Below are 14435 nucleotides of genomic sequence, written 5' to 3' on the forward strand. Positions count from 1 at the left end.
TTCTAAATTAAATGTGATCAAATCATAATGTTAATAATCTGTGCAGTGATCATGGAAAATAAGATGTGGCCTAAGGAAAAAAAAACACAAAACCAAACACTAATGCAGCAGAATCTGAATTCCTAGAAAAAAAAAAATCAAATTGCTTTATTTTTTTATTCCAAGGGGAAGAAGAGAATTTTATAGTCTGATTTAGGCAGCTACATACATCAGCTTTCTCTCCCACAATAATTGCACACGTTAATGTAGTCAGAAAATTTGAACTCCACTAGGCAGTCACATCATACTGTCAAGCAAAACACTTTAATAGCTGGTGTGAGTGATCCATTTCGAGAATCAAGGGAGTAATTGCTCTTTTCACTGTCTTGAAAGAGCATGAAAGCACAAATGCTATTTAATGCCTCGCTAAAATACTGCTAATGGCAGCACCAAGGGTAGGTCTTTCTGCAGATCTAAATGCCAGATTACCTTCCTCGATTTCAATTCAACTACAATCATCATAATACCGGTTGTTCAAAAGATTTGTATATATAATTGTAATGCATGTATAGCCTCAGCTCTTATTCTTATTTCAAGGTTGATGCAATGTAATGTCCTGTGTGCTATCCATCTTGACCTTTTGAGCTGCACACTTGGGTAGTGCAAGAAAGTAATATCAGCAAACAGACAAACATACGTATATGTACAAAGATACACAAAACAGCCTCAGCAAGGCATCTCAAGATTGGTTTCTCAGGCAAGGCAGTTAGACATAACATCAGGCTTTGGGAAATGCACAATGCAAATAAGATGAACTTAAAGTGCACTTTGGGGGAACTTGGAAACTAGCACCGGACGACACTGCTTAACATTTGGGTTGCTCAATTCAAGATATCTATTAAAGAACTTTGCTTATTGAGCCCTGTGATGATGCTTAAATTCATAAATGACTAAAACACACACACACACACACACACACACACACACACACACACACGCACACAACCTTTTGCTGTCATTGTAAAAAAATGTATGATGTTAATATCAAATAACCATACTAGCAAACCATTGACTAACTTTTTCATTTAAACACTTTGGTCTACAGGAAATATTAAGCATGGTGAATCATGCCAATCGCTGATTTTTACATTTTTAAAAGCATTCAGTTTCAACCATTTTTTGCCCTTTTGATAACATACATGTATGTATACTCAATATCAATGGTTCTGGTATGTATAGAACCATGCACCTCAAATGTTTCAAGCTGAAAACATTGTTTTACAACAGTGCTTTTAAGTAGTGGAATATATAGATGGAATGAAATATATAAATATGTTAGCTTACAGCACATGAGGGTAATATCACTACACTACCATACATCAAAACTGTTTCTAGAGTGCAATAAACATTTCCATCCGCACAGTCGCTTTCAGCCACGCTTGAAATGATGTTAATGTTGCTTGGCAGCGCCACATTTCTCTGTCTACACACCAGTGATTTTGGAAGAGGCTTTCAGCTGTCAGGGAACAGCGTAAAACTCAAAAGAGATAATCAGTAGGCAACATGAAGATCTTTCATGTGGTGACAACTCTAAACTTTAGAGGTATGCATTGCAGTTGTCATGACAAACACATCATCTTCATTCATCTCATTATCATAACAAGTCATATATCATCCAACGTTGACCTTCTTGAGTGTGTACTGTAAAGCCAGAAATATCCCTTCGCATTTTAATTTCTTGAATTTTGTGCAAGCCAAGATTTGCAAAATTAAAATGCATGAAAAAGTTCTTGTCTACATTATACTGCATTGGATGCCAGTGGCGATTCGCGAAAATTTCATGCCACAAATTTTTTCTTGTTTCACAGTATACTAGTATGTTCAAGTCTGCGTGTGAATATTTCACACAGCGACTGGTCTACTTCTATTTCTCTCAGTTACAAGCTGTACAGCACCAAAGACTTCATTGTGACATGATAATGGAGACATCTAAAGGAAAGAAACAAAAAGTGGGAGGAGGAGAAGAGACCGCACAGGGTAGGCCCTACAGGATTCAACTTTGACACAGAGACTGAGACAAACAGACATACAGAGTGACAGACTTACTGACAAGCAGACATGTGGGAAAAGATAAAAGATGACAGACAGACAGACGGACAAGAGATGCAAGACGGAGAGAGACTGATGACTTTACAAACCAACATACAGACAGACTGACAGACAAGATAGACACACAAGAACAGAAAGACATACAGCCATAATAAGGGGAGACAGACAAAACAGACATACAGAGAGGGAGATAGAAATAGAGAGAGAAAGAAGGGAGGGGGGACAGAATAAGGCTCATATGATTAGGAGTGCATGCTATGCCTCGCAGCTGGGCCAAAATGTAAATACAGACGTGTAAACATAATGAAACATCGTCTGCGGGGCTGAGACTCCACTGCCAGAGAATGAAATGTGCCCATACCTCTACAGACACAGGGCCAGGAGAGATATGTACACAGCAAGATAATAATTTCTAGCTTTAAACACAGCAGTCAGCAATTGTTCTTCTGCTATATAGTATTTCCTGCAAAGACTTCAAAATTTTTACCACTGCCTTGCTTCAAGTAGAATAATCATGTATAAGCTGTCATTTTCATTTACAGATATTTTCGCGAATGAGGAGAATTATCATCAGTAATATGTGTTTCTGGCATGAATTGATTGATAAAATCTCTCCTTTCATATTAATCCTGACTATTCCTGATTATCCAAAATATTTTATCACTGCAGCTACATCCTACTTCCTTAAAATCATGGTTAATGTTTGAATCTAATTGAGACGTTAGCATCATAAATGCCCTTTTTTTACATAAAAGTTAATGGATAATACTGTGTAATAGTTCTACTCATTGACAAAACTTTTGCTTCTTTTGCATTCCCCTTCCACACACCATACACATACAATATAGACACACATAGACAAACACACACATCATACAACAGACTACAGCATACAGCATACATAAGCGCTACAGTGTACTAGTATATGAATTCGTCATATAATAATAATGATAAACTATTATTATTATTATCATTATTCTTATTCTTATCATTATCATCATTACAATTATTATCATTATCATTATAATCATTATTATCATTATTATTATCATTATCATTATCATTATTATTGTTATTATTATCATTATTATTATTATTATTATCATTATTATCATTATTATTATTATCATTATCATTACTATTCCTATTATTTTTATTAAGTAAACAGCAGTATTGACCACTTCAGGGAGTTATGTCCCATAAAAATCGAAAATTTTTGCTTTTAATGGGAACAAAGACAAGGCCTTACTCAAGTTCCTGTATCAATATGAAGTCCATAATAGTCTTGCAACTCAAGGGACAGCATTTACCAGCTGTCTGCAAGATTACTGTATGGAATCCAAGCAGGCTTTGTGGAGAATCAACAATGCTCCGACAGGTAATGGATTCGTAAGTGAAATTATATAGTATCATCCATACCAGTCTACATCTGCCACGATAAAAGTACGAGCAACCTTCGCGTTGATAGGTGAGACGCGAAGAAAAAGCCTCAGTTCAAAAGGGATATGTTTGATAAATGCTGAATTCCAGCATGCCCAAAGGCAACACTATCATGCACAATCACTGTTGGTTTTGCTTCACAGCACTGCAAGAGTTAAAGGTGAATAAACACACATGATGTTTCATTGCACTTTAGAGGGGAATCTATCCATTGGCCCGAAAGTTCCAGAAAGCTCACAGTTGTCTACAGAAAGGGCACTAGATCAAATTTGACTACACAGAGAAAAAAACAGTCACGATTTAATATGAAAGAGAGGACATTTGACGGTGCTGAAACTTCTGGTGCACTCACACACACAGACACAGACACCCACACACAAACAACCAAACACATACACCATGTTAAAGCAAAGATGCCAAGAAGAGTTTCCAACTTCACATCCAAAGCCATTAGAAGAAAAGGCAAAACAACAACAATAAAGAGCTAGTGCTTGCCATTTTCACCAGTATAAACCATTTTGAGCACCTCTTTCTATCCCGCAAGTTCATATGACTTACCTGCTTGGCTGGAAAAGTTTCAGCAAACTGTATCTCCTGATCAAATGCATGTCACATCACATTTAAAAAACAAACAAAGCAAGTTTACTTTCAAACATTTGTTCAAGAACAATACCAAAGTTCCTACATTTTTCAAACATTTACGGGTAAGCTACCGATTTTCCCCCATCTAGTTTGTAAGCACGTAAATTCATAAGCTTTAAAAAAAGAATTTAAAAAAGATCATTTGATTCCAAACAAAGTCTGCCCGAGAAGAAACACATAACTTAATACACATTCATTGAAATGCATACTGTATACACCATCAATAGCAAAGTCTAATTTTTCGCGAATTGGGACTTCCCGGCAATTTTGCTGGTGATTAAAGGGACTGTACAGTAGTGGTTGAGGTGGAGATTCATGTTTTGACCATTCTTAAGTGAGATAATGAGAAACCTCTTATGAAATATGAAAGAGCATGTATTGTAATTCTAAGAAGGATTCAACGTTTATTTGATGAAAATTGGTTTTCAAACGGCTGAGATATCCAAAAAGTGAAAATAATAAAAGGCGACAGGTCACAACTTTATTAGGATCTCTTTGTTTCACCTTGTTTTTGGATATCTCAGTCATTTCAAAACTGATTTTCATCAAGTAAACTTTCGATACCCATTAGAATTGCATGCTCTTTGACATTTCATAGAGTGGTTTCTGAATATCTCGCAAAACGTTAAAAGCTAAATCCTCACCTTGACTGTACACAGAATTGTACACACCCTTTAAATTTGCGACTGTGAAGTACAGAACTGAACGGAGAAATGTACAGATGCATGTCACATTCTTGTCAGAATGAGAATTCATATTTTCGCGTGTTTTTAAATTCATGAATAGAACCTGACTTGCGAAATTCGCGAAAATAAAAAAATGAAATATTCGGCGTATACGGTATCATACAAACAGGAAAGGAGGAATCAAAGGTATGACAGAATCTCAATGCAAGTTTAATACAAGTTGTCAACTAAGTGTGAAGTTGGTTTAGTTGCAAACGATTAACAAATTGTCCTTCGTCGATGTAGACAGGCCCTGATTATTCAGTGTTTTGATAGCAGCTTTATTAGTAGTCTTGAGGATTTACACATCTGTCTAGTAATCACAAGATCATTGGTTTGAGTCAAACCCAAATATAAGTATGCCCATGAGTTTTTATCATGGCTATTATTAAAACACTGAATAATCAGTGCTTATTTATGTCGATAAAAAAATGGTGATTTGTCAATCAGTCGCAATAAAATATACAGTGTTTTCACACATTGATAAATAGTAATTTGTCAATCAGTTGCAATGAAATGGAAAGTGTTTTCGCATGTTGATAAATGGTAATTTGTCAATCAGTTGCAATAAAATGTAAAGTGTTTTCACACATTGATAAGTGGTAATTTGTCAATCAGTTGCAATGAAATGTGAAGTGTTTTCACATAGAATCAAGCCATTAATACAACAGATGTGGCTGTCTAGCTCTGAAATGTAAATCTACATTTGTTCACATAAAAAAAAAAAAGCTGTCTTAAACAAAATATTGCAGCATACATGGGGGAGGAGGGGGGGGGGGGGGGGGGGTCTGTGGGAAAAACTGCAAGAGTCAGCCAAGAATGGCTTTACCGTATCAAACCTAGACAAAGAACGGAAGAGCAACAATTCAACAATCCTCTTGATCTAGACTTCACTGCCGACAGGAATATAAAGTCGCTTCCTTTTTCTTTCTTTGAAGTACCACTTCAAAGAAAATATCCCCTGGCTATAAAAGAAAAAAAAAAAGATAGCACAGGGAATGGAAATCTTGCTGACAAGCAATGCCTCGGAACGAAATTTCATGATACAATGTAACTCAAAGGAAAACTGCTCAGAGAAATACTTCATAAAAAAACAAGAACAAATAAACATTTTGCCTACTTCCCATGAATATCATACCAAGACAAATCCACTCATTTCACCTGTTCAAGAATTGATGACAACTCTATAGACTTGTTTTGTGGTAATTCTTGTGTACCACTGAGTCCTATGATTCAGAGGATTCACAAGTTGATAGTTTCACAATCGTTACGTCAACCTTCTACCAAAATTACATCTTGAAGATATTACAATATCAAATAGTCTGAGTGATAGCTACTAGGCACCAATTTAGGATAATATATAATTGCAGACAGGAGCTGACATGCTTAGTTATTGCAGCATGAACACGACACGATTGTTATCATTCCTATCATCACCATCATCACCATTACCATCATCAACATCATCACTATCACCACGTTTAATTTCATTAGAGGAAACCCAAACCCAAAGAGAAATGTGGATTGAGTTAAAGCAGCAACATTAGTAGAAAACATCAGTGAAAGTTTGAGGAAAATTGGACAATTGATGCAAAAGTTATGAATTTCTAAAGTTTTGGTGTTGAAACCACTGGATTAGGAGACTACTAGAGGTTATGACATCATGTGTGGACAACAATATAAAGAAAATATAAAGGGAATTCCACAAAAATTCACATTTCTAGCATAATGAAAGAGCACTTGACTAACTGCCTTCAAAAAGCAGTATGTCAGTATCAAGTTGATAATATGTGTAATTTTCATGAAAAAGGAATTTTTGTGAAATTCCCTTTATATTTTCTTCATATTTCCACCAGAAAAAGACACAAACTGTCTCACTTCACATGAGAAATCCGCCACTGTATGATCCGAGGTATTTCGTGACAAAGATTCACACTCATATCTGGCATGCGCATCTTGTGCGCAGTTTGAATTACCAACCTACATGGCGTATACCAATGCATTTTGCAATGTATTTTGCAGTGTATTTGCATAATTTATATTGCAAAATTCTGTGCAAAATACTGAGGTATTTTATTGTCAATGTGAATGGAAGTATTGACAACCCTTCCTATTTGTAAAGTTTTCAAAAAAGACCAAAAAAAAAAAAAAAACCCAGAGTTATCATTTACTCTAACACTTGATATTACTCTCACACTTGAGACACGAAACATTTAATCCAAAAAGTGGATAATTCAAGCGATGCATCCTTGTCGGAAGACAGACTAGGGAAAAAAAAACAGGAATGTTTGAAAAGTAAGGTAATCCATTTGCACTATATTCCGCTACCATGCATAACACTGCAGGGTGGAATGACAAGCAACTAAAAGCATGGTTGAGGCAAATGTCAGACTTGAGGTATAATTCCGTCTTGACATTAAACGGCTTCGATGTTATTCAAATCTCAGCAAAGCCTGGAAAGACATTCTCTGATCTACCAGTCCTGCGTGGTGCATTGCTGAAGGCCAAAATAGAGGCTTAGGTTGTCTTCATCTACATACATTTGTCGATACATGAAGACAATAACAAGATGGGAAAAGCATCATCATTTACAAAGGAACCACCCCCAAACCATGTCCATGTGCTTCATATTAAAGGACAAGTTCACCTTCATATGCATGTAAATTGAGAGAATGCAGTAATATTTATAGTAGAACATCATCAGCCTATACCAAAACACAAAACATCATGTATAGTCGACAAAGAAGTGATGATACAGATAATATTAAGATGTACTTCATATAGTTTGGTGCTTTCTTCTTCTTTTTCTTAAAGGGCACTATTTCTTAAGCAAATATAAGACTCCACAATCACTTCAAATAACAGAGGATCACGAATGATCATCTTGCAGATATCTATGTACAGCTTGCCATGTACTGACGAAAGCAACTCCCAAGTGCACATCTTCAGGGGACACACTTGTTTCATATCAAGATGATCATGATAATGATGCTTCAGTTTTCACCCACCAAACCTCTGTGGTGCTAATGGTGCTATCCCAGAGGGCCATGCAATGATCATTACCACTACCAATGAGCTTTACCCAGAAACACATCACTCATCTACACACTGGGGTCCTGAGGGGCAGCATGGTTTCAAACTGTCCTTTCAGAGGGTGTCTGCACTGGGCGGGGAATTGAACTCGGAGTCCTGTGTACAAGAATCACAAGCCTTATCCACTAGACCATCATGCCATTGAGTGACTTCATAGAGTATCTATGAAAGAGCTATACAATGTGCCAACCCCTTGCATCTTTAACATGTTGAGAACAGGCTGATTTTGCTACAACATGCATTTCCCAAAGACACCTGCCTGGGCATACTTGAGACTAAATTTCAATGGGTTAATACACACAGAGAGTGTGCTTCAAATTGTCATTCAGTAGGTGTGAGACATGGGTATGCTACAATGAACATGACCACAGACAATGTCTAGGTAGACAGTCTGTCAAATGTTGTGGAGCAAGCTTTTCGTCAAGAGCTCATGCCGCCAAGTATATTCGGGTTAGTTTTGTTGTTATCGTCAATTTATCCCTTCTCTTCTAAGCCTGCTCAAATGCCACTGAGAGCAAGAGATGATACATAAAGTTTTCAGTTTTTTATCCTTCATTCATTCCTTCATCATAACATCATGGGGATGAGTTATGCACAGTGTACAGTCACTGTGATTCAGATTCGAATTTGAACTTGAACTTGAACTTGAAAGTTAAGGTCTATTTGAAAATCTCTCCAAGATTACCAAATCTTTTTTTAGTTTCTCTCTATTTTCCTCAAGAAGTAGTTCCTCTTCACCTCGCCCCCTCTTTCTCATCCATCTTCCCACCTCCAAACAAAAAAAACAAAACAAAAAAAAAGGAAGAAGAAGAAGAAAGGGGAAAGGGGAAAGAGACCCGACACCTTCAAGATACAAAAACAACAGATCCATAAGTGAAGGAGGGGGCAGGTAGGAGGCTTTTCCCAGACAAGATGGAGGATTGCTATGAATTCAAACACTCGAGAGAACAAAATGACCCTTATTCTGGCACTTTGATATATTTTTTCTGCACTTGATTATCCCACTATGGTGCCAGAGCGGAGTGAAGAAGATCTATCTTTACCCTGCTTCACTGAAAATAGAAGAGAGCACAAATTATAAAGTGGAAGAAGGGGTGGGGGTGGGGAGTGGGGGGTGAGGGTGGGGGGTGGGGGTGGGGAGAGTGGAGTGGTGTACCTCTGGGATGGAAGCTCCTTGTTAATGTCCTCTCGATAAATTAACCTAGAAGATGAGTGCAATGCAAAGACACTTTTCAGTGTTTACCAGGCATTTTTGTTGATACCATCTGGTCAGAAAATGGGTGAAAAGGTAATCCTTCCAAGATAGGGATAATATAAACATATATTCACATACATTGGATGAACAGTGCACATCCTAAAAATGAGATATATATTGATGAAATTCTTCAGATCCCACAAGATGCAGTTCACTGCATGCATCTATTTCATCATCTGTTTCACCATGGATCTGTCTTATAATCTGTTTCATCACCCGTTTCCATCATCGTCAACCTGCACAGAGCAATGCGAGTCTCTATGGTGACGAGTTCATCAGAACTGGATTTCTTTTTTTTTTATGAAAAGGAGGCTATGGCATTTCAAAGCTTCACACATTTTCATCAAATAGTAATTTTGGCTGCTACTGCACACAAAAATTAAGGGGATCGTATGATTTTGTTTCAGATGGGGAATCAGGTTTTAACTTTTGCCAGATAATAACAAACCAATAAGGAATATCAAAGAGCATACAATTCTAAGAGGAATTAAAAGTTCACTTGATGAAAATGAAGACAGCGTTTCCTTTAATTTGAATAAGTACTACATATCATTTATTATCTATTCTATTTATAAGTGGTTGCTTTAAATATAATAATTCATTCTACAATTTGCTTATTTTAGGGTTTTGATTTCCACAAAGTCTTCACCATTATGTCCATCTGCTTTTAACCTGATTCACAGAAACTGAATCACACATGGTGTGGAAGAGCCCCTAAAATCCTTTGTTCTACTAGTTTACACCATCATAGTGGGGTTCGCATTTATGTTGCAAACTGTTTGATTTTACAAAGATTGAGTACAATTTTGTTTGCAGTCTCCTTTTAAGAGAAAATGGCACATTGGTACCCACTACAATGTAGCTATTGTGTCAGCACAGTCTCATTCTTATGACAATGAAATTAGTCCTTTCAACAGCATATTCCCACAGCTCTCGTAAATTCTGATTCAACTTTAAAGTGACTCATCCACATGTAGTACCTGTAATCAACAAATTACTCTACTAAAATACTTAGACTATTACCCTCTTCACCTTTAATGTGCTTTGTGCACTAACTGGCACATACACTGGAATGCTTTCTTCGCCAGCTGCCACAGATATTTGCAAACTATAAAATGGCCACTGAAAAGAGATTACCTAATCCCCAATCCCTCCTGCGTTACCATGGCCTTCCTGTTAGAATGAGGTACAATGCTACACTTGAGTGAGCTTGCTAATTTTACAAAATACAAATGTATGTTAAGTCTGGATGGGTTAACTGAATGATGAAGAAAGTAGACGAAGAGAGTTGCTTGGTGCATGCAAATATGTATAAATCTATTCTTTTTCTTTTTATACATCACTGAGGATTTCTTAACGATTTTTGATGTGCACCTAATAAAAAGAATTTCATGAATTTTCATCAAAGTAAGCTCACTTTGGTACCAGTTATGGGTGTCCACTTGAAGATTAGCTCTTGGCTTCTAAAGCACAATGGGCATACTTTAATACACAGGTAGCTTACTATGTACACATCTTGTACAGATAGCAATAATGAGCAGTATCCTGCATGGTCACAGAACAGGATTTCTCCCACATTAAGAATGATAACCGTGGAGTGTAATCCTGTATGTTCCTTTATTCTTACATGCATTAGGGCATACTAACTCTGAATAAGATCAGTCACTCCTGTCCATCTATAGTCGAGAGCAAAGAGAGCAAGAGAAAATCATTCTTGATTCCATGAGCATTCATGTGATATCAAAGGGCATCCCTCCCTGCATCCCGCATCAGCGGAGCTGCCTCAAGGCCAGGCGTAATAGGAGAAGTGGATCGCATCTGACTGGCGGACTGAGTTCCGCATGCAGCTGCCAGTGTAATGGGGCAGAGTGAAAAGGAGCCAAGAGCACTTAGCACACAGGTGCGCCCCCATATCAACAGAGCCCCACCCCCCTTTAACTCCAATCAGAACTCTATATGTAGTCTTTTTGCACATGTTTTTCCTTTTCCCTACAACCTGCCATAAATTTACTGGTATCTTTTTCTTTCCTTTTTTTGATATCTTTTTCAAAAACATCATTGCCAATTTACAGTATATTGTACCCTCAATTTGATAGAATTATATCAATGGCATGCCGTATCTTTCTCGTATGATATTTGACGTTAATGCAGGTTCTAGAACATTCTGATAATAAAACATATCTGCAAATTATACAATTAATGGAAAAATGCATTATGTATCTGTAGTAACATTTGAATGATGGTATCAATTTGTATTCAATAATATACAGCATCTCAACTTTTCATTACTGTTGCTACCGATGTATCCTCACATCATACTTTATAGTAATCATACGTTTCTCACCATTATCACCAGTCAGAGATGAATTACATGTGCTTATTCATGAGATTTTTAGTGACTGCATATTAGCCTAATGATGACTAGACTCCTCAAAGATTTATTACATGTCAGTGAAAGGAAATGTTTACCTTCATACATGCATATTGACTAGTGAATGCAGCAACATTAGTAGAACACATCAGTGAAAGTTTGAGGAAAATCGGACAATCCATTCAAAAGTTATGAATTTTTAACATTCATAACGTTTGAATGGATTATCTGATTTTCCTCAAACTTTCACAAATGTGATCTACTAATATTGGTGCTGCATTCACTCAATCAGGAGTATTTGAAGGTGAGCCTGTCCTTTAATGCTTGCCCAGACAACATGTAATTTCAGCTAATGGACGTAACACACACACACACACACGTACACAAGAAAATCTGTCATCTCCCAAATCACGGCAAATATGACAGCCTCTGGCTAAAAAAAAAAGAAAAAAAAAAAGACCAAGTCCATTATCTGTACACAATTCTTCAGTCTAGTTTCCGCTCAACACATTTCATAATCACACATGCAAGCCTTGACCATCTGTTTATTTCTCACGCTCAAGTGAAAGCCATGCCACTGATATATAATATCGTGATCGGTATACGTTTCACGTCAACACATTAGCTCAAATTCCCACTACACTTCAGAATACAGGAAGGAAACCTTGCGTGTTGACAGCTAAACTGTGTGACATTTCACAAAGTACAAAATTGGAATTTAAATGCACCAAATTTCTACAGGATCTAGTTTTTGTTCTGTGATTGTTCAGTTTCTTCCTTTCTACACCACTTCCTACATTCACTGCGAAGCCATATAACTTACTATCTGAACCAAATCCACAACTTGGTTCAGACCACCTTGAGCATTGCCTGCTATCCAGCTCTGCAGAAGATCAGTAATACGCATTTCAATATAATGCCAAAGTTCATTCTGCAATTGATTGATACAGTCCCATCCATACATATTTAGGTATGGTCATTTGCTTTCAGCTTGGAAGCAAAAGAGCATACACAAAAGAAAGGAGTTATTGCTGATATTCCACATGACTTCACCACAGTGGAGAGCGACTTGGCTGTGAAATTAAAGGACAAGTCCACCTTCATAAACATAAGGATTGAGAGAATGCAGCAATATTAGTAGAAGACATCAGTGAAAGTTTGAGGAAAATTGGACAATCCGTTCAAAAGTTATGAATTTTTGAAGTTTCTGCTCAGTCACTGCTGGAAGAGAAGACTACTACAGTGTATGATGTCACATGCGTACATAGATAAGGAAAATAAAAAGAGAATTTCACAAAACTTTACTTTTTGAATAAAGTGCAGATTTCTTCGACTTGTTTCTGATGTATGTTAAGGGTAATATTATTTCCCCTGCCTTCTGAAAGAGAGAAGTCGAGTGTTCTTTTGTTATGCGAGAAAAATGGAAATATGTTGAATTTTCTTTATTCTTTCTTTATATCGTTGTACTCATGTGACATCACAAGCTATAGTAGTCTTCTCATCCAGCCGTGACTGAGTGGAAACTTCAAAAAATTCATAACTTTTTAACAGATTTTCCGATTTTGCTCTTCAACTCTCATTGATGTGTTCTACTAATATTGCTGCATTCTCTCAACCCACATGTCTATGAAGGTGAACTTGTTCTTTAAACTCTGGACTTCTGCAGTGGTCATATTCTTGTCATGCCTAAAACTATGCAAGCCATCAGCATAACTTCCTAATCTTTCGCCAGTTTGATCGTGGCTCAAGTGCCACCATGCCCCTTCCTAATGGATTGAGTCACACTGCTACACTTGATGATGCTTGCTATTCTAACACGAGGTCAAGTGTGGATGAATTTCTACTGAATGCTGATGAAAATGCGTGACAAGTACAATGTAAAGCTAGGTGAATGGGCACATTTTAAAGGGTCAAAGAACCTGTGCAGTGCAATATGCCTGTTGCTTGTGTAGATTCATGATACCCTGATCACCACTTACGCAGCCAAAAGAATCTAAATATTCACTATACAGTTTTGAGTAATTTTTCTACCATTTCTTTCCAGATTCCTTGGATACAATGCCAACAAAAACCGTCCAAACCAAGATTGAACATGAACTTGCATGTTTCAATGTCACCAATGAGATTTCCAAAAAAAAAAAAAAAAAAAAAACATTGCTTGGAAACATGCTAGTCATGCTCAGTCTAGGGGAAGGTGCATTTCCATGCCTTTAGTTACTCATATTAGTATAATTAGCAGTGATTGACAGATGATGTCATTGAGAGAATCTTGGTTTGGAAAGTTTTAATGCGCATATGCATATAATCTGAAGAAAAACTGTAGAAAAATTATTATGAAAAATATGCCATGTAGTTAGATATTCTTTTGGCCACCGAAGTGACGCTCACAGTATCATAAATCACGACAAATCAACATGCATAATTTGCATTGCATAGGTCCTATAATGCTCCGAGAATATGACATTAGATTGTAAATGATATGGCACGCAAACTGTTTGTCAATGGTAATGAAAGGGTTATAGTCCAAGCAAGTTTCCCCAATACTAATATTCTTTTTTGTATGGCACAGTGTGCCTGGTTGATACCATTTGCAGACTACTGCCAGTCAACTGGGTTAAACCACAAGCCCCTGACACCATTCGCCCGCTTTATGGGGTCAACCACTTCACCTGGTTAGCATCATGCTCTTTGCTGTGAATGAATGAAAGTGGGCTCTTTTATGTGCATGAGACGTGACTAACTTACACACGAGTCCTTCATTTGATGTCCTATCCGAGGGGCAGAGCATTTTGCCTCTTACGAGGGGGGACAGCATGATCAC

The 14435-nt window shown here is 37.1% G+C and overlaps 1 protein-coding gene across 1 annotated transcript in view; it reads right to left on the reverse strand.

The window, feature by feature from the left end:
• Positions 1 to 14435, reverse strand: part of LOC139745180 (hyccin-like) — a 63251-nt gene that overhangs the window by 14750 nt on the left and 34066 nt on the right. The window lies entirely within an intron of this gene.

Source organism: Diadema antillarum, unplaced genomic scaffold (assembly GCF_040938485.1).
Source record: "Diadema antillarum isolate AM-2024a unplaced genomic scaffold, OU_Dant_1.0 seq00001239_RagTag, whole genome shotgun sequence".
In the NCBI taxonomy this organism is placed as follows: Eukaryota; Metazoa; Echinodermata; class Echinoidea; order Diadematoida; family Diadematidae; genus Diadema; species Diadema antillarum.